Genomic DNA, 20882 nt, shown 5'->3' on the forward strand with positions numbered 1-20882 from the left:
CCACTCTCAGCACCCAAAACATTTTAAAAAGGTTGTGTGTGTGTGTGTGTGTGTGTTAAAATATATGTAACATTTACAATTTGAACCATGAAGTAAGGGTGCAACTCAGTGGCGTCAACTACATGCACGCATCGGCATGGTCGCAGAACTTTTCCTCCCCCAGAGTGACACTCAGTGTCCTGAGAGGCCGACTCCTGTTCCAGCTCCCAGCCCCTGTGGACACCACTCCACTCCCTGCCGCCAGGGGCCTTGTGCCACTGGAAGCCACCACACTGCTCCTTTGGCTTCTGGCTTATTTCGCTCAGCATGATGCCCTGCAGGTCTGCCCAGGTCACAGCAGGTGTCAGAAGTCCCTTCCTTCTTGCGGCTGAGTGAAGGGTCCATCCTGCGGGTAGAGCTTGCCCACTCGCCTGTCGTGGATGCGCGTTGCTTCCCCTTGGACTGCGTGAACAGGCTGCTGGGAACCCATGTGGGCACCTGCCCGCTTTCGCTTCCAGGGCCCTTTCGCAGAGAGATGCCTGCGACGAGGTTTCCAGGTGTGGGTGAAGCTGTCACCGTCTGCAGGCCACAGCTCACCTGAGGCTGCCGTCTATGCCGCTCAAGCCAAGGCTGGGGCTGCAGGAGGCGGGCAGGTGGGCACACAGGGCGGGGAGGTGGGAGGGCAGGGAGGAGGGCGGAGGGCAGGTTGCTGAGGTGCAGGGCGCCCAGGAGCCTGGCGGGGACAGGCAGTAGGGGCCTGACCGTCCAGGCGGTGCTTGGTCCTGCTGAGGAGCCTGGCTTTCTGCTGGAGGGAAGAGGAAGCCCTGGAGCTTCCAGCTGGTGGGGAGCGGACCCGCTCACCCCAAGGTCTGGCTCACCTGCTGGGGGGCGGCGGGGAGGCCTCCACCCCCAGCAGGTTCCCCCATCTCGGAATCTCCAGGCCTCTTGGACGTCCCTTCTGTCTCTTGGGTCCTTTCTGGTCCCTCCTGCCACCCAAAAGGACATGCCCCAGACAGCGGGGCCTCTTCATGTATTTGACACTTTAAGGCTTAGCTCAGTCCACTTCCAGAGAAGCATCTGGAACACCAGCCCCTCATGGCAACACACACATGCACACACACGCACACACACATACAGGTGCATGTTCTCACTCTGCACACACAGGCGCTCTCACATACAACCACGCACGAGCACACACTCACACCCACAACACATACACACACACTCACACACTTGTACACAACCACAATCCACTTACACGTACGTGTGTGCACCCTCACTGTTCACACTCACGCGTGCACATGCATGTCCATGCGATCACAGCCCATATTCCTACACATGCACACACGCGTGCACAAACCCACAATTCCACACTCCCTCACGCCTGCCCCTTCCTCCTGACACACACTTCTAGACCCTGGAGTCTGCGGGCACATTGGCTGAGCACCAACACCAGATTGGGCTCCTCCGTGTCTCCTCCTGGCTTTTTGTGACAGTCCTGCTGGGTACATGATCACCCCCTGGTACAGGTGCTCACGCTGAGCCTGGGCTGCCTCACAGGCGCCAAAGGCAGCATCCCTGGGCACCAAATCTGCACCATTTTGGGGAGTCTTTTGTAGTCAGTTTGGTGCTTTTTTTTTGTACTGGGGATTGAACCCAGGGGTGCTTACCACTGAGCCATCCCCAGTTCCTTTTATTTTTTATCTTGAGACAGGGCCTCTCTAAGTTTTGAGGCTGGCCTCCAACTTACAATCCTCCTGCCTCAGCCTTCTGAGCCACTGGGATCACAGGTGTGGCCTTTGTACTGGGTTTTGTGCCATTTTTTACATATGAAACTCACTTGGTCAAATCAGAGGACAGGATTCCAGGGTCAGGACCTGTTTCCTCCTGGGTCTCTAACCTGTGGCTGGACAGGGAGTGGGGAGTGGTCAACAGATCCTTCCAAATCAACTAGTCTGAACGGGGTGTCAAAGGGGTGGCTCTCTGGCTGTCCCCTCTGGCTGGAATGCCCCCCTCTGCGGTCTCACCTGGGGCCCTCCTAGGCATGCCGTCTTCAGGGTTGGGTGGCTGAGTCTGGACGAGTCTTGGTGCCTCTCTGGGTGGGACTCTTTCATCAGAGTGTCTGTTTAATCATCTGTCTTCCCCACAGGACGGGGAGCTCCTTGGGGACAGGGACCATGTCTGATTCATCCCTGGGAGTCTGACAAAGTTCCAGGGCCCACAGGTTGGCTCCTGGAGAAGGAGCACCCTGCAGAACCCCGGGACCTCCTCCTCACCTCATCTGGCTGTCCCCTGAGGCTGGCTCCCCTGCTGCCTCCTGGGGAGGGCCTGGTGGGCCACAGGCCTGCGAGCACTCGGGTGCCTGCGAGTGGCCACCAGGATGGGAGCAGGTGGGCTTGTAGGTGGCCTTGCCCATCCTCTGGCCCAAGGCCCTGGGGGGGCCGCCTCTGAGCAGAGCCCCCAACCCTGCTCTCTCCATGCCCAGGGCAGCTGGCTTGGTCGACCAAGGGACACAGAGCCCTGTCCCTCCAAGCAAGGGCAAAGCTGGGGGAAGAGTGGGAGTCCTACAGAACTTTCCCTGCACAGCCAGCACTCGCTCTGCACTGTCACCTGAGGCCAGTCGCACCGCCTCTCTGGGCCTCAGTTTCCCTTCCTGTGACTCCACAGTGTTGGTCGCCCTGACCCTGGGCCCTCCCAGCTGTGCCCTCTGTGACTGTGAGGTTCTGAGAGAGAGGTGGGAAGGCAAGATGGCCCCTCTTTCCCCACCTCCTCTGCCTGTCCCCCAGGGTCACCCCAAAGCCACCCCTCCCTGGCTCCCTGGGACTTCCCTGCAGCTGCAGGCTGGGGAGACAATTGGGTGCTTTAGAGAAATACATTTTTGGGCTAATTTGCCATGCGTAAGTGTTTCTCTTACCCTTTAAAGGCGGAGAACAAAGGGGCCTTTCTGTGCCGGGCAGGCTGCTGGGGAGGGGACCGCAGCTGTACGGGGCTGGCGACCCTCCTCCCTCCATCCCTGTGAGCGCCCCGCCACCGCCCCCACCCCAGGAGGGACAGCCTGGACTTTCCCAGCTCCCAGCCCCCTGCCCTGGCCCGGCCCCCCTCCCACCAGCTGCCCCAGGCGAGGGGGAAAGTGTGGGTGGCGGCGGGTGGGGAGGGGCTCCAGCGGCTCCGCTTCCCGCGCTGCGGTGGCGAGGTCCGCGGTGCTGCCGCCCGGCGGGGGGTCAGCGCTCCGTGGGTTGTGGGGCATGGTCACGGATGCCGGTGGCGTCAGTCATCAGGTGACCGGCGGACCCAGGGGGATGGTAGTCACTGGATCACTCACTGTGCTGGGTCTCGAGTGCTGGGCCTGGTGGGAGATGAGCCCCCTTCCCGTGGAACAGCCCAGGTCACGCGCTTCTCAGGACAGCGCCTTGGGGCGGGGCTGCGCGAACCTCTGGACGGGTGGCTCGCCCTGTGTGGGTCCTGGGGGCACATGTGCGTGATGGGAGCTGGGCCAAGGCCGGCCCCAGGGCCCCTGCTCCTTTGCCAGGCAGGCGTGGGTGTCGAGGCTGGGGATCCTGCGGACGCCCTCGCTGGCCCCAGTTCCGCACCCCTGGTGGCTCAGGCTGCTCCTTCTGCCTGGAACTCCTTTCCCTGTTCTGGGAACTTCCCCCTCTTCCAGGAGCCCTCATGGCTTCTGATCCTCTGTTAGGACTTGGCCTCTTCACTGTCCTCGCCGGTGTCCTGGGACATCCAGAGGCAGATGCAGTGTGTGCGCATGTGCGCGTGGGGCCGCGGCTCTCCCCGTCCGCGCCTGGCCCCATCCTGGTCAGCTCCTTGGTGTTTCCCCAGCACCTAGTTCATTGGCAAGGACGTCGATTCCTGCACATGGGAGACAGAGAGACTGAGGTAGAGATGCAGGAGTTCAGCCGGGCGCGGTGGCACACGCCTGTCATCCCAGCGACTCGGGAGGCTGAGGCCGGAGGATTGAGAGTTCAAAGCCAGCCTCAGCCACTTTGTGAGGCCCTACGCAACTTAGGGAGACCCTGTCTCAAAAACAAAATAAAAATTAAAGGGCTGAGGATGTGGCTCAGGGGTAAAGTGCCCCTGGGTTCAATCCCTGGTACCCACCCCCCCCACAAAAAAAAAAAAAACGAGATGTGGGAGGTCGCCGCAGGAGAGCACGGGGGCTTAGGTGGGAGCCGGGGTCGGCTTCTCTTCTGCTGCCGCTCGCTGCCTCGGGTGGGGGTGTCCTGGTTCTGGGATGTCAAGGCTCTCCAGGGATCGGGCGCCCTTCTAACAGCACACCTGGACGGCACGCTGACCCTGTCAGACTCCTCCTACCACGCAGGGCGACTGCCGGGGCGGGGGCCTCGCGTGTGGGCGTGCGTATTCGTATGGGTGTGCGTGTGGGTGTGCGTGGGTGCTCCCTGCGCAAGCACACTCATGCCTCTGTTCCTCCTGTGCCCGGGAGGTGGAGGAAGGCAGAGGAGTCAGGGAGGACCGAGGCCACGGGGCCACCACAGCCCCCTGCAGGCTGGGGAGAGGGCTGAGGCCAACGGGAGGAGAGGTATGTGGCTGTCTGCCCTGGGGCTCCAGCAGAGCCACCCCCAACCGATGGGCAGGCGGCTCCGGGCCTGTCTGAACCTGGACTCTGCCAACACGCCAGAGGCCCTGTGAGCCCAGCCATTCCATCATGGCCTGCTGGTGGGCACCCATGAGGGTCGTATCCCTGCCAGTGAGGAGCGGGGCAGGGGCGGTGGGCAAGGCCTCAGCCTGTCCAGCAGGACCCGCAGTCTGAGAGAAGAGAGCACCCTGAAAAATGGAGCCCAGGGGCTTGAGGGGTGATGGCGGTCCGTAGGTGGGTGGGAGGTAAAGGCTGCCAAGGAAGGGGCGTCACCCGCTGTGGGCTGGGAACTTAGGGAGGGAGGCTGGGGGATTAGTCATGAGGGGAGGAGGTGGGGACCCAGAACCCTGGAAAGTCCTCAGAGGTGAGCTATCCAAGTCTCCTCATAGAGAGGGGCAAACGAGGCCCAGGGAGAGGGTGTGCTTTGGCCCAGTGATAGAGTCAATTCAGGTTGATTCAACAAGCAGTTTCTGCTGGGTGCAGTGGTGACTGTAATCCCAGTCACTCTGGAGGCTGAGGCCAGAGGATCACAAGTTGGAGGCCAGCCTCCACAACTCAGTGAGACCCTTGTCTCAAAATGAAAAAATTTTAAAAGGGGTGGGATGTAGCTCTGTGTACAGATGTGGTAGAGTGTCCCACAGTTCAATCCTCAGTACCACACACACAGAAAAGGCATGCAGGTCCTGAAGTGTGGGGTGTCAGGCTGAGGACTCGACCTTAAGTTAGGTTCTATGCCAATTGGCCGTGCTTAGCTTGGCAACAGACAGACGGACAGATAAGTATCCCCCAGTGCCGTGAGTGCAGCAACCAGAGGGCGAGCCAGGCAGAGGGTGAGACCTCTCTGTGGAGGCAGCATCTGGGTTGGGTTTTGAAGGAGGCAGAGGACTTCAGGAGAATGGCCAGGGGAGGAAGGGGTTGGGTTCCCGTGCACCTGGGAGGGTTGAGTTGGCGCCTGCTTCTGCACTCCTGGAGTCCGCGGCCGATCTGTCCTCAGACTCAAGCGAGCCAGGGAAGGAGGCGGGTTCTCCATGTTTCTGTCCCATGGCAGAGGTTTGGATTCTGTTTCCCAGGGCCCCGCCTCCACCATGGCACCAGGACCACCCTTCTCTAGGGCTGGGAAACCCTGCGCAGTATTTGGGACTTCACGGGTGGCAAGTTGGGAGACATGGAGGGATTTTGAGTGACAGCAACACCCCCGAGGGCCCAAGGCTGGGCAGCAAGCCTGAGGCAGCCCAGAAACCTGCAGGGCAGCCAGGCGCGGGTCAGCAGCATGCTGGGAAAGGCTTAAGGGCCAGCTCTGTCTGCGGTGGGTGCTGGGGGTTAGAGGTGATTCCCATCCTGTAGTGACTCCCATGGGGCCAGTGCAAGCTTCTGAGGTAAAATCACAGTCTTGGAAGGCGGCAGAAAACCCAACGGCTGGTTCTCAGGAGCTGGCCAGCCTCCTGCTGCACCTGGCTTGCGAGCTGCCGCTGCCCAAGTGGCCGGCCAGCCTGTGCTCAGCTCCTCCTCCCCTGGCTGGGTCCCAGTGTGGCCTGCAAATGGCGGCTGAAGACGGATCAGCACCGTGGTTCCTCCTGCCTAGGTCTGAGCCCTGGTTCTGAGGGCTCGGCTGAGCTCTGAGTGTGCAGGGCCTTGGGTCAAACCCTCCAGGCTGACTTGTCACAGGATCGCTGCTGGGAAGCTGGGAAGAGAAGGGACCACCAGGGGCTGGGGAGATAGCTCAGCTGGTAGAGTGCTTGCCTCGCAAGCACAAGGCCCTGAGTTCGATCCCCAGTACCGCCAAAAAAAAAAAAAAAAGAAGGGGCCACCAGCAGAGGAATGGGGGGCTCAGGACCTGCGCAAGTTCCCCTGGGAGTAAGGAAGCGGCCTAGCCCACTCTAGCCCCAGGTCTATCTGTGACAAATCAGCAGGCTGTCACCAGGAGGAGTGGGGTAGGCAGGGTGTAGTGAGGGGCTTGGGGACAGGATGCAGGCCAGAGAAGCCCTGGACAAAGGAGGAGGAGGCTACAGACCACCAGTGCCTCAACCCTGCGGGCAGGAGATGGGTCTCCCCCTCTTCCTGTCACCAGGGACACTCCTGGGCAGAGGCGCAGGGCCTCAATTTCAGTACAGCTCTTCCCAGAAGCCTGGTAAGGGCTGGAGCTGGGCATGGTCAGCCCCGCAGGCCCTGGACAGTCTACTCACCTCAAACTCATCTGTGTGATGGGGGCAGGAACGCCACGGGTGTGTCAAGATTAACTGAGATGCACGTGACACCTGCTTTTGATACTGGTGACATTATTGTCCCTTGGCTGCCGGCCCCTCCCCCACATCCTGCCCCAAGGCGGGCCGGCCCTCTGAGCCCCGGCCAGGCCTGGGAACCCTGGAACATGACCACGTGTGTCTCCCCCGAGTCACCGCCATCTCTCCAGCCCCGCCCAGGACCTGGACCAGCACTGGCTGCCGTGGACGCTGGGGGGTCCCCAGCCTCAGCACCGACACCAACACTGACCCTATCCCAGGCATCTCATGTCACAGGTGTCCCAGCCGAGTGCTGCTCCTCACCCAGCTCCACCCTCTCTATGTGACCTGGGCCATCTCTGAAAATGGCCGCGTCACCTTCCTGCCCCCAAGCCAGCCCCACACCACTTCCTGGCCCATCCACCACCCACTGTCCTTCCATGACCCAGTCAGGCATGAAACTTCAGAGACATTTGACTCATTGGTCCCTGTCACCCCCCGTGGCTTGTCATCAGTTTGACAGTCTTTCCTTCAAAACACGGTTCACATTTGTTGCCCCCGGATTCCAGTCCCTTCTCTCTTGGTCTGTTTTGATCTGCAGTCAGGATGATTCTGCGCACTTCTAACGGCCAGTGTCCCCTCCCGTCCCCTCCACAGCCAGCACCCTGTGAGCTCCCTAGAGTCCTTCTAGGAGTGCACAGCTGTTCCCAGGCAGGGGAAGAGACTCCATTTGCTCCCCTGGAGTCCCAGAGGCCAAGGAGCCCAGGAGAGGCTGCCATGAGGCCTGATGCCATTCGGCCTGGGGAGGAGGGACCCCAGCCAACTTCTGCCCGGCTCCTGCACTTGGAGGGGACACAGTGGATGATGTCACGCCCACATAATCCTTTCTGTAGATACCTACAAGGGCTGTGGCCATTCTGGGGTCCCGAGCTTCACAAGGACAGACCGCAGAGATGGGCCTGAAGGAGGAGGGTCCTGTCTGAGAGCTGTACTGTGGGCAGGAGAAGTGACCGTGCCTGGAGGGATAAGGGCCAGGATGTTTGGGGCAGCAGGGCGAGGAGGGGCCGGGAAGCCAGGGTGGGAGGCGGCAGAGCAGAGGTGAGCAGCCGCTGGAACCCCTGTCCCCTCCATAATCTGTGCTTCCCAAATGCCCCGACTTCCAGGTTGGGAGTCCCTGCCCTCCCGCGCATCAGCGCTGTGGGGTGGCACCTCACAGTTCACCAGCACTGAGGCGGGCAGTGTGTGCCCCCCAGAGGGGAGGGTGGCCGGCGCTTCTTGGGGGGAGCCAGGCCTGGAGGTTCCCTGGCCCTGGGTCCCCGAGCCTGGAGCTTTACCTGGTGCCCCGGGTCCCCCTGAGGACTGGACAGGCAACAGGCCCACTGCTGGCGACCCTGGGATGGAGCGACAGTGCCCCGGGGGCCTGGCCAAGGCAGCTTGCTGGGCTGGCATGGCCTCCCGTGCGGGGGGCGGGGGTCTGGTCCTGGGGAGCAGAGGGGCCTGGGGGGCGGATTTGTGTTTCCACTTGATTTCCTCAGTTGTTTTCCAAACGTGGTGGCAGGATCCTGAGGGGCGTGGTGGAGGCGGGGAAGCCACCGGAAGGCGCCACAGCCCCTACTGCCTGCCCCATGTGACTCAGCCGACTGTCACGGAGCCACGTGGAAGTGCCTGGAGGCTTCCGTCCTGGGCTGCCGGCGAGTGGGTCAGCTGGGTGAGGGCTCTGGGCCCACATGGGTGACCGCCCACGTGACCACAGCCTCCAAGTGCGTCCTTGGGCCCTGACCCCTTTGATCCTGTGAGTCAAGTGTGGCCATGACCACAGCTGACCCCCACTTTCCGCAACATGGGGGCAGTACGTGGGCAGGCAGGGTACCCTGAAACCTGGTGTTGGCACAGTCACCTTCTGAGCTCCCAGCTCCCTCCTGCCTCTCCAGCTGCCTGCTCAACTCCTTCCTGCTGTCCAGCTTCTGGGACCACGGTTCCGGGTCTTGCTGCCTCTGTCACCTGCCCTCTGTCCCCACACTTCCTCAGGCTTGTCCACCGGGGGCTTCCATCCTCAGGGTAGCTTTCTGCCTTCCTGGGCTGCCCCACGCTCTGGCCAGGGCCTCAGAAGGGCCTTGTCCTTGCCACCCACCCTGCATCTGCAGACCTGTCCAGCCTCACTAGGACCTGCTCGGCCACTTCTGGCTGGGTGGCAGCTGGCAGTCCCAGCCTGCCTCTGGGTTCCAGCTTCCTCTTCTGAGAAGTGGGAGGTAACAGTGCCACCAGTGACCTCTGGGCAGCGGACCCGTGAGACGGAGGCAGCTGGCCCGGGGCAGGGTTGGGAGGCGGGAGGTCTGCAGGAGCCGGCCCTCACGGCAGCACACGGCCGGCAGTTCTCTGAGCTTCGGTTTGCCCAGCTGTAAAATGGGGATGACGGCCGTGCCCTCCCCTTGGGCAGAGACCCTCCGCCCGGCTTCCCGGAGGGGTCCTGCCACTGAGCTGGGGGCAGCGAGTCGGAGCCTGAGGGCAGCGACAGGAGGGAGTACTGGGTGGGCAGTGGCCACAACTGGGAAGTTTTTAAAAAATTAACTGATAATTTATTCTTAATAGGAACTAGTATTTATTTTATATCAGCATCAGGCACTATAACTAAATTGAAGTTTATTGCTATTACTCTGTGTGCGTGTGTGTGTGTGTGTGCCCGTGCGTGCACACTTGTGTGATGTGGGGGCAGAGCCTGTGGCATTGCCCACGTTAGGCAAGTACTCTACCGTGGAGCCACCTCCCCACCCTCAAGTTTATTTTACCGGACAATCCTGTGAGGTGGGTGCCAATACCTTCTCATTTTTCAGATAAAAAGATAACGTAAAGGGGTCAGTGCTTGCTCAAGGTCACGTTTAAGCAAGTGAAGGGCTGAAATGAAATTGGGGCAGAATCTCTAGCTGGGGGCTTTCGGCTGAATGGGGAGGGGAGGGGAGCGCAGCTTGGCCTGGGGGCTGGAGTTCCCAGCTTAGAGCTGCCCCCCCCCCGCCCCCTGCTAGCTGGGGGCCGACCTCCCTGTCCTCCAGCAAATCCTCTGCTCCGGCCTTTCCCATTCTGGTCCCTCCCCCACAGGCCCTCCTGCCCCTCTGGTCAGGACGAATCCTCCCTCCGGCCACACTGGTGGCCTTCCTCTGGCCTCTGCCCCAGCATCTCTTTCCCTCTGGGTCCCAGCTCTCACTTTGCTCCTCACACTGCCTGGGGCGGGAATCGATCCTGCTGGATTCTTTGTAAATGGTGCCTGGCTGGCTTGGATATTCCTACCAGCAGCCTCACGGAGGGCTTTACACACTCAGTGTGCACACCGTGCACACCGCTGGCTCCCACCGCCATCCTGCTGGCCCTGGGATAGGGGAGGATGTCAAGCGGCAGGTGGGAGCCAGCAGCCCCCTTGCCTGCTGGGGTGGGTGCCTGGCCCAGGCACGCTCCTTTCAGTTCAGGTGGGGTCACCCACCTGCCCCACGGTCCCCAAGCTGCGCACCCCCTCCTGCCCACTGGTCTCTCTGCCGTCTGAAGCCCCTGAAGCTGTCAGTACTTTCCACGGTGACAGCCCCGCACTCCGGGCGATGCTGACACAGGCAGGCACTTGGCACCTGTCTGCTGCTAATGCCCGGAACTGAACTGCGGCCCAGCAGGCTTTGGTGGCAGCAGCAGGTGGCGAGCCCTGGCACAAGGGCTGGTTGGGAGACGCTGTGTCTTCCCAACCAGGTGACCAAGAGTTGTGGCCTCACCCGGCAGAGCGTCCCTTCTGCCTGTGGAGAGCGAGCTGTCTTCTTTGCACTTGCTGGCAAACCTGCCTGGTGGGCGCGATTTTACAGATAAGGAAACTGAGGCTCTGGGAGTCCAGGGACCAGCCTGAGGTTGGAGGCTGAGCTCTGGGCTCTGCTTTTCTGGGAAATTTGCTGATGTTGCAAGGTAGGGTTGGGGGTGGGGGGGTGTCCTCAGGGCCCTTTGAAGCTTAATAACCACCCGCGGGGGAGGCTTCATGACATGCAGCCAGAGTGGCTCAGTTGAGGCTCACCTTCCTGTGGAGCCCGCAGGCCAGTGCCGCTCTCCTTGGGCACCTGTCCTGTAGGAACAGGGGCCTCCCTTGGCACAGAGCAGGGCTGGGTCAACACGAATAGCATTGAGGAGGGGTGGGCAGCCCAGGGCCCTGTGGCCGGGGGTCAGGAGTGTACAGAGTGCAGGGGCAGCAGCAATGTCCTGCTAGGTCCCAGGCTTCTGCCCTGGACCCCTCAGGGTATTCCGTGTAGGGCAGCCAGAGAGTCTCAGCCACAGGGTCCCTGCTGAAGCCCCCGAGTTTCCTCACACCTAGGCTTGCCCGGCCAGGCCCTCCGACCCCCTCGCCCAGTCTCCTTTTCCTCATCCCTCTGGCCACACTGTCTCTGGCCGTGGCTAAGCCCAGCGGCCGTCCCCCTCAGGCCTTCCCTTGCTGCTCCCTCTGCCTGGAACGCTCGTCCCCCATTCCTTCCTCTCTCAGGCAGCTCCTGCAGGGGACCTCCCTGACCACCTGTCTAACGCGACTCCCCTCTACCTGCTCGGCTTCTCATCATGGAGCTTATGACCACCTGACTCTTCGTGCAGGGTTATTGTCCATCTTCCTGAGGTCAAGGGTTCACTGTCCCGCTCCCTGAGGGCAGGGGTGTCTCTCTTGTCCATAGCCATAGCCCTGGGGCCTGACCAGAGCTGGGGAAGGCAGGCAGGCAGGCCGGCAGGCTCTCTTGGTATCCCTTGCCCTGTTACCAGGTGAGGTCTCGAGGACCTGGGCATCGGGGTGGGTAGGTGAAGGTGGGAGAAGGAGAGAAAGCTGGGCTGAGAATGAGGACATTTGATTAAATTTTAGGGAAAACTTTCTACCAGACAGAAGTATGCAGTGTTTCAGGAAGAACCAGGAGGAAGAGGAGTCGGGCAGCCCTGGAACTGGGGCCAGTCCTGGAACCTGAAGCCAGAAGATGTAAGGATCCCCCAGAGGCGGGGGTGGGCCAGGCCGTGGAGCCTGACAGGGCCCAGGCAGGTAGAGGCCCGTCCACGGCTCCTGTCCCTAGTCTAAAGGCTGCTGGGATTTGGCCAAGCGGCCATGTTGGGAGTCTGGTCCTGGCCACTGCAGACCAGGCCTGGGAGACAGGAAATGGCCTGCTCACTGGAAGGCCCCGAGGTGCCCTCGCTCCCCCCACCCCAACAGTGGCCTCGGGCCCCTGCGCCCGCGCCCATGGGGTTAAATCTCTCCCTGTCTCTCTCTGCTCCAAGTTGTTTTCCAAGCGAGGCAGAGAATGGTTCTCTTGTTACCAACATGGCTTCTGGGCATTGGGTAATGCGCTCCCTCGTCTCCTGCCCTGCGCCACAAAGGGACCTTTTGTTCCCTCCCGGCCCCTCTCTCTGGCTCTTCCCCGGCCCCCCACCCACCCGACTCCCTCCTCCCCACGCCTCCCGCCCCACTCTGCACCCCTGGGCTGTGAGGAGTGACCGTGGCCTGGCCGCAGCGCCCTCCCTCTCCCAAGGCGCCTGGGAGGAGAGCGGGCCTTGGCGGCCGGCGGCCATCTTGAGAGCGCCCTTCTGAGCGTCCCAGCTTCTCTGAAGCCACGGGGTCAGGGTGGCCGCATCGGGGGTGTCTAGCACCCAGGGTGGTGTCCTGTGGCCCCTTCTTATCCTCCAGGAAGAGGTGGGACCCTCCTCTCCCAAAGCCCCAGCCCAGGCCGCCTCCCTGCACCGTGAGGCGGGGGCCTTCCGTGGGCCACCCCACTTGATCCACACAGCGGCCTCCAGAGGCCAGCGAGCTGCCTGTCTCGGGAGGTGGAGACTGGGGCCCGAGGGTGAGGTCTGTCCCAGGACCTCAGTGGGCAGGTGCTGCAGCTGGGCTGAGTCGCACGCTCCCTCAGACATTTCCAGAAAGAACCTCCTGCACCGACCCCGACTCAGGGCAACACCCACGCCGGGTCTGGGCCTCCAGAGAAAGCCAAAGCCTAATTCATTGGGATGCTTTTTACAGACAAAACAGAAAATGTCCAAAATGGGAATGTCAGGAAGCCAGCCAGACAATGAAGTGTCTGCTCTCTGAAAAGACAGCTTCTGTCACTGTCTCCTCTATGGACCCTCACAACCACCCTGGGAGAGAGGCAAGGACGGGCTGATGACGTCATTTTCAGATGAGGAGGCTGAGGCCCAGGGAGGCTGCACGGTCAGAACCTGAGCTCACCCAGCTGACTGTAACTCTGGTCATCTCATCAAGGACGCTGCCTACCCCGGAGAGGGCCTGGAACTTGGGAAGGGGGTGGACACTCAGGCGGTTCAGAGTCCCTGGTGCCCTGGTCTAGAGTGACAGGAGCCAGAGCCCTGGGGAGGCTGTGCCCCACACCCCCGAATGTCCAGTGCTCCCTCCACCTCCCTCCGTCCCTGTATAGAGAGAAGACGGCCCAGCAACTGCCCGTTCAGCACACTGGGCCTGTGTAGATGCTCCCTTGAAATCACCATGCTGGGCCCAGGGTCCTGGGGAAGGGAGAGGACCGGGTGGTGGATGGGACGTGGGGCACAGGAGAAGGTGGCCTTTCGGAACTGACAAAGGCCCTGGGTTGTCCCTCAAGGACAAGAGATAAATCTCATGTGCAAGACACAGGCCTGAGGTACCAGTGCCCCTACCCCTGCCCAGCAACAAGAAGGAAGCCTCCTGGAGAAGGTGACCAAGACGAGATCCATGAGGGTCCGGCAGGCAAAGACCTGGAGGGAGGGTGGAAGAGCTGGGGGAGCCTGAGAGGGAGACGAGGCAGGAGTGCTGGGTGGGGCCCGAGCTGCCTGAGTGCTGAAGCAGAGTAGGGCAGGGCCGGCCCCAGCTGAGCAGGGCGAAGGCACCATTGGGCCGAGCGGGCCCTGAGGCCAGGTGTTCCGCACGCACGGTAGTGTGGCCTGGGGGCAGAGTGATGGCCCCTGAATTGGAAGAGGTCCGATGTGTGTTCTGGAAAGGTCACTATCCTGTGGCTGGGTCTGCCCGTCTGGGTTTTTGTTTCCCCAGCATCTACCTCGGTGCCCGGCACATGTGTGATCCATGCACAGATGACCACCGCACACCGGGGCCACGGTCAGCTCCACCGTGGGACTCTGAGCCTCAGTTTCCCCATTTGGGAGGTGAGAGCAACAGAGGCATGAAAGCGTCGTGATGGTTCAAGGAACGCGGCGGGGCTTGGTCCCTGTCCTGCCTGTGGCACCCGGACACACATGTAGGATGCGGGGACCCTGAGGCAGGAGCACCCCGGCGGGAGAGGACGGCAAGGGCAGCGATGCTCGCGTGGGTTCCATTCCTGCTGGGACAAGGCACTGTGGTCACTCCTGTTTGGTCATCCGGGAAGCTGAGGCTCGGAGAAGAGTGACCCCCTGAGGCTCCTTGGCCAGCAGGTGGATGGAAATGCATAAGACCCCCGAGCGACTGGTGACCACTGGTGGGAAGGAGCTGCAGTGGCCTAGGACCGTCCAGACTGATGGGCCGGATGGCGGGGGGGCAGGCACAGGGCAGGGGGTGGCCAGGTGGAAGGTCACTCCATTTCCTGAGCCGGGGACACAGCAGGACAGACGAGCTTGGGGAGGGGTTGCCAGGAGGTCTGGTGTCTGGAGGGGGCCCAGGCGGGGGGCGAGGAGGGCGGAACGAGCTCACAGGGCAAGGGGAAGCGGGTGCGTGGAGTCACAGCCGGGGGCAGGACGGCCTCTGGCCTCGGCCAGACGCAGCTCTCGGCCCTGACACGGCCTCACTGTGTTCAACTGGTGGCACCGTGAGCACCCCCATTTTATAGAGGGGGAAACCGAGGCAAGAGAAGTTGATTCTAGAATGTCTGGAATAGGAATTTGAGGGACAGAGTGGGTGAGCAGTTGCAAGGGGCCAGGAGTGACGGCCAAAGGGTGCGGCTTCTCTCCTGCAGCGGGAAAATGTTTTGGGACGAGTGTGGAGACACGGTCCCTGAGGGCACCAGCCCGCGCCCTGTGCCTCCCGCGTGGGGATGAGGCGGCCTGGGAACCACGTCTCGATAAAGCTGCTGCCAAGAGCCGAGAGCAGGGAGCAAGGGCCCAGCCGGGAGCCGGGCGTGTGGGAAGTGGTCCGGGTGCTTGGGGGCCTCCACAGCGCAGCCCCTGGAGGGTCGGTAGCATCAGCCGCTCTGGCTGGCCCGAGGGTGAGACCTGGATCTTCCCTGGTGACCTGGCCCAGCTGGGTGGGGGCCCGGGTCCCACAGGAGGGCGGGCACCTCTGGAAGTGAAAGTCTCCCAGGAAGACATCCTCATTGTGTACCTGGACATCTTTGCTCCTGGGTGGCAGTTTCTCCCTCTCAGGAAGGAGTAAACCTGGTCACCAGTACTGTTCTATTTGAGTAAATTTTGAGGTGGGTTTTCCCTGGTTCCCAGGCTGCCCAGGATCTCCTGGGCTCAAGCGAGCCTCCTGCCTCAGCCTTCTGAGTAGCTGGGACGACACTGTGCCTGGCTTTCAACCATCGGGTGTTTTAATGCTTACTAAAGATTTGGGGGAGTCTTTGGGGGAGGGTTGGGGGCAGGAAAAGGCCTCAGTTGCCTCTCCTGGAAAGACAGTTCCCCAGCGCAGTGCCTGCTGGGCCCCAGGAAGTGGGGGCTGCCTCCCTCCCAGCACTCCTGGTCCTGCAGGCAGTGGGCAGAGGCCCTGGCCGCCTGGCTGTCACTGTCACCATCAGGCCAACACCCAGTCTCTCACTCTGCATCCCACTGAGTGTGGACGGCCCCACCTGCCCTGCACCCATGGACCGTGACTACCCATGGCTAAGGCAAGAGACAGGCATGTGGGTCTCCGCAGTGCCCCCAGGTGTGAGCCTGGGTGAGGCTGCTGACCTCGCCCTCGAGGACAGGGTCACAGAGGCCAGGGCAACTGGCAAAGTGGCCTCTAGAGACTCGGGGGAGAGGGCACAGGGGGAAGCTTTCGTGCTGAGGAACCTTCCCCGGGGCAGAGGCAGGAGCATCCCGAGCGAGGAGGTGTGGCCAGCAGTGTAGATGGTTCTGTTTCTGGGCGACTTTCTGGGAAGAGGAGGGAGACATAGGGTGTTTTAGTCAGCTTTTTTGCTGCTGTGACTATAATTGTAGAGGAGGAAAAGCTTATTTAAGGGCTCACGGTTTCAGAGGTCTCAGTCCATAGGCATCATGGCGGGAGAGGGTGGCAGAGGGAAGCTGCTCACAGGAGATCAGAAAGCAGGCAGGCTCCACTGCCAGATACAGATGTGCACCCAGGCCACGCCCCAATGCCCACCTCCTCCAGCCACGCCCACCACCTCAGTTACCCCGGGCTAATCCCTGTCAGGGGACTAAATTGCTGATTGGGTTAAGACTCTTACGACCTGATCATTTCTCCTCTGAACCTTCTTGCATTGTCTAACACATGAGTTTTGGGGCACATCTTATACCCAAACTATGACGTTCTGCCCCTGGCCCCCAAAAGCTCACAATCATCTCACAATGCAAAATACATTTAGTCTATTCCCAAGAATCCCCAAAGCCTCAACATTTTCAAGATTGCTCAAAGTTCAAGTCCAAGTCTTCTCTGAGGCTCAAGGCAATCTCTCATGGTGAGCTCCTCTAAAATTAAAAGCAATTTACAAGCATCCAATATATAATGGTGCAGAGTAAACATTTGCATTTACAAAATTAGGGGCATAGAAAGAAGGGATGGGGCCGGGGCTATAGCTCAGTTGGTAGAATACCTGCTTTGGAAAGGCCCTGGGTTCAATTCCCAGCACCACCAAAAAAAAAAAAAAAAAAAAAAAAAAAAAGGCGGGGGGGGGACCAAAGCAAGACTGAAATCCAGCAAGACAGATAAGTCCTATAGTTCTGGGTTCACCATCTGGAGCACAGGATATGATGTCCTCTCCAAAGTGCTTGGGTAGCTCCACCCCTGAAGCCTGGTTGGTGGCAGCCCAAGTGGCCTCTCTGTTGGCTTGTCTCGCCTCAATTCCTGCAGCTTTCTTAGGACGATGTCCCACATTACTAGCATTTTTTAATCTTAGGGGTCTCCACACATCTCCTCATCTTGCTTTCTCAGGGGCTGCCTGCAGGGACTCTGACCCTGCCGCACTTTGCCTGACCTTGAAATCTTGGTGGAAGCCTCCTGCATTCCCACAGAACCAGCAGCATATGGTTGACACCAAGGTCTGCTGCTATCTTGAGCAGTAGCCAAGCCTCCAGGGACCCTGGCTGCAGCAGCCTTGAGTGGGTGTCTAAGCAAGTTGAAGAAACTTCCTAGGCCCCCTTGTGCAAGAGGGGAGCCCCACTGGTCTCTTCTCAAGAGAATTTTCACTTTTACACTCTTGAACCTGAGATGGGTGTGGTCTTGCTAACTCCTGAGATGCCCTCAAGCGATCTTTCTTATTGTCTCTAGGAAAAGTTTTCAGGGTTTCTTTAGTGATTGTAAAAAATAAAATTTAAAAATTACAACTTAGGCCCAGTTTTACTCCTGCCTTTCAAGTACAAGGTTTTAAATTTTTTCTGCCTTGTTTTCTGAATATCACAATAAACTTGGTTAAAAGTAATCAACAATACCCATGCCACTTCCTGAATGTTATGCTGCCTAGACATTTCTTCCACCAGGTTAAGAAGTCCATCACTTTTAAAATCAGCTTCATAGAAAAATCTCAGGACATGAGCAAAATGCAGACAACTTCTCAGCCAGAACATAACATGAATGGCCTCTACTCCAAATTCCAACAAAGTTCTCCTTTTCTGAACCCTCTTGAGCCCTGTCTTCACTGTCCATGGTCCTATTGGTATTCTGGTCTTCTGAGCTCCCACCAGAATCAGCCATTAAGCTCCACTTACAACAACCTAAAGCATTTCCAACTTGCACTGCTAAACATCTCAAAATTCATCCCACCAATTCCAAAAAGCTCAAAAAGCTTCTGAACCACATGGTCAGATTAGGCACAGCGAAGGCCCCATTCCCGGTACCAATTCCTGTTTTAGTCAGCTTTTTGACTTCTGTGACTAAAAGACCCAACCAGAGCAATTATACAGGAGGAAATGTTTATTTAAGGGCTCATGGTTTCAGAGGTCTTAGTCCATAGAAGGCCAGCTCCATTCCCCGGGGCTCAAGGTGAGGTTGAACATCATGGCAGAAGAGTGCGGCAGAGGGAAGCAGCTCACATCATGATCAGAAAGCAGAGAAAAGAGACTCCACTTGCCAGATACAAATATATATACCCCAAACCCATACCCCAATGCCTGCCTCCTCCAGCCACACCCCACCTGCCTCCAGTTACCACTCAGTTAATCCCTATCAGGGATTAATTCACTGACTGGGTTAAGGCTCTCACAACCCAGTCATCTCTCCTCTGAACCTTCTTGCATTGTCTCACACGTGAGCTTTTGAGGGACACCACATCCAAACCATAACATGGGGCAAGAGCCTAAAGGGATTTGGGTCTCTCTCTCACAGGTGACAGAAGGGAAGGGAGGGGTGCTGCTGGTGCAGAGGAGGTGAGTCGAGTGGGGCCTCCTGGGGGGCAGGCAGGGTGGCCTGGAGGAAGAAGGGGTCGTCCCCAATGGGGTGGGAGGGTCTCAGAGCTGAGAGCACACCCAGGTTTCTGGAGGGGAGGCTGAGGGCCTCCTGTCCTAAGTCCTCTCTGCAATGCGGGTGTGGGAGGTGTGGGGCTTGAGAGGCCCCAAGGGGGTGTCTCCACAGAAGGCTGCAGACAGAAGCCTTGGGGTTCGGGGAGTGTGGGTGCTGCTAGGCTGTCCTTTCTGAGGGCTCTGAGTGCTGGCCATGAGTTCCTGGTCGGGGGAGCTGAGGCCTGTCCTCTGTGGACTTCCTGACAGCTTCTTAAAGGTGCCCGGTGTCCTGGTGGCCACCATCAGCCCACGGTGTGCCTCCCAAGGAGACCTGGGGTGAGGGGAGCAGCCCTCAGGTGTTTCTCTGCCCTGCCCTCAGTGTGGGCTGCACATCCCCTGCCCACTGTGGCTGCACAGCCAGACTGTCCCCAAGCCACTGCCCCTGACATCATGGCTCTCAGCACACAGTAGGGCCTCAGTCAGTGTTTGTCCCTCCAAAGCTCTTCGTCCCTGGCCCCATCGGCCTGTCCTTCTGCTGCCACTAACACGGAGACCCTTGAGCGGGGGCGGGAGCCAGCGTGCTCCTTCCAGGAGACGGAGCACAGGGCTGCGGTGTGGCCTGCTGCCGGTCTCCCGGTCTGCAGTGCGTGTGTGGTGGGGGCAGCTCCCGCGCTCCAAGCCCAAGTCAGGCTCTTGCTCCCAAGGGAGCCTCCTAGACCCCTGAAGGACCGTTCATTTGTGCTCTGTCTGGCCACATACCTTGGGCTTTGGTTTCCTAGACCAGAGCAGAGTAAAGGACAATTAGAAAGATGTGCCAGGGTGGGGAGGCAGGTGCTGCAGGAGGGTCCTGATCCCACCTGCAGCCCTGGCCACTGTGGGCCATAGACCTGCCCTCAGGGCTCTGCCAGGCGGGGCTCCTTGTCAAAGGACACACAGACAATGATGCTGGCCTCGGGAGCCCAATTTGTGACACTTTGGTGGAGCAAATGAGGTCTAAGCAAAGGTCTCTGCGGGAGCCGCAACCAGATGCCCCTCGGCTTCGCGGGGCCTTCAGTGGCGGCCAGCCTCATTCTGCCACAGAACGGGCGCCACAGCTGCTGAAATGACGCCCACAAGGAATCTTCACGATGTGGGAAAGGCCTTCAGCTACAGCCGTGGGAAGAGGTGGGGTACAGTGCGACACGCGCTCAGATGGCTTCACCAAAACCAGAGAGATAAGCACTACGTGCTGTGAGCTCAAGTTCACTCAAACGTGGGAAAAAGGAAGGCTATACACAAAGCTGTGAGCCCTATTTATTTTGGGGTGGTAGAACTTTGAGTGGTTTCAAAATGGGGGGGGGTTTCTGGGAATTGAACCCAGGGACGCTTAACCACTGAGCCACATCCCAATCCTTTTTTGTATTTCATTTAGAGACAGGTCTCAGAGTTGCTTAGGGCCTTGCTGAGTTGCTGAGGCTGGCTTTGAACTTGGATCCTCCTGCCTCAGCCTCCCCAGCTGCTGGGATTACAGGTGTGCGGTACTGCACCTGTCTGATTTCTAAAATTTTAGTGCTATATTTTTGTTTCCAAATTTCTACAATGAATGCTTTCTATTTTTTAAAAACATTTTTAAAATTTTCCAGTGCTGAGATGGAACCAGGGCCTTGCTCATGCAAAGCACACTGAGCTGTTCCTGCAAGCCCACTTACAAATTTTTAAAAGGTATTGGAAATGAAGGCAAGGAGCAGGTCCCATGTTTAAGAAAGAGCCCCGTGTCTCTGCAAAATCTCTTATGTGGACGGATGAGTTCTTGGAATGTATGTAAATGTTTTCAGCTTGAACCAGCGAGGAAGGCCTCTTACTCAAACGACAGAAAACCCAACTCACATACAATTCCCCTAACAAGAAGTCCCCATCAGGGACTGATGTGGCTTCATGATGCTAGTGGACCCGCTTTCTGGGTCCAAAGCCAACTTCCTGTTACTCTCCCCAAACCACCCCTCTCAAGCTTCTGCCCCCGCCCCTAGTTCCTTTTTTTTTTTTATTAATGCAGTCTAGTTGTGCATACTATGGGGGTTCATTTTGAAAATCACTTTAATTTTTTTCTCTGGGGACTGAACCCAGGACCTTGCACACCCCAGGCAAGGCCCTAGCTGAGAGACGTCCCAAGCCCCTTCCCGTTTCCAACATCTGAGCCTGCGCAGTCTCTGTGGGCCCCGCATGGCCCTGGTCTCCTAAGGGAAGATGCCAGGCGAGGTTCTGCTGAGCTCATCTGCCCCTGTCTCCCAGGTCCTGCTTGGGGACCAGGTCCAGGCAGTACAGGGAGGGCCGACTGGGAGGCCATCACCAGGGAGTGACCTGCTATTTTATTCAGATTTTTCGCTGCTGTGACCAAAAGACCTGACAAGGACAATTTGAGAGGAGGAAAAGTTTATTTGAGGGTCATGGTTTCAGGGGTCTCAGTCTATTGACAGCATCTCCGTTGCTCGGGACCCGAGGTGAGGCAGAAAATCATGGCGGAAGGGTGTAGCAGAGGAAAGTGGCTT

General features: G+C 59.2%; 1 long non-coding RNA gene across 2 annotated transcripts in view; it reads left to right on the plus strand.

Annotated features, from left to right (window-relative positions):
• LOC306661678 overlaps positions 1–13657 on the plus strand; it is a 43035-nt gene extending 29378 nt beyond the window's left edge. For both annotated transcript variants that reach the window (XR_013763933.1, XR_013763934.1), the window contains exon 3: positions 11666–13657. This is a non-coding gene — a long non-coding RNA (uncharacterized lncRNA). The remainder of the gene's footprint in view (positions 1–11665) is intronic.
• The last annotated feature ends 7225 nt before the right edge of the window (positions 13658–20882 follow it).

The sequence above is a fragment of the Sciurus vulgaris genome (genome assembly GCF_902686455.1).
Source record: "Sciurus vulgaris genome assembly, chromosome: 5".
NCBI lineage: Eukaryota > Metazoa > Chordata > Mammalia > Rodentia > Sciuridae > Sciurus > Sciurus vulgaris.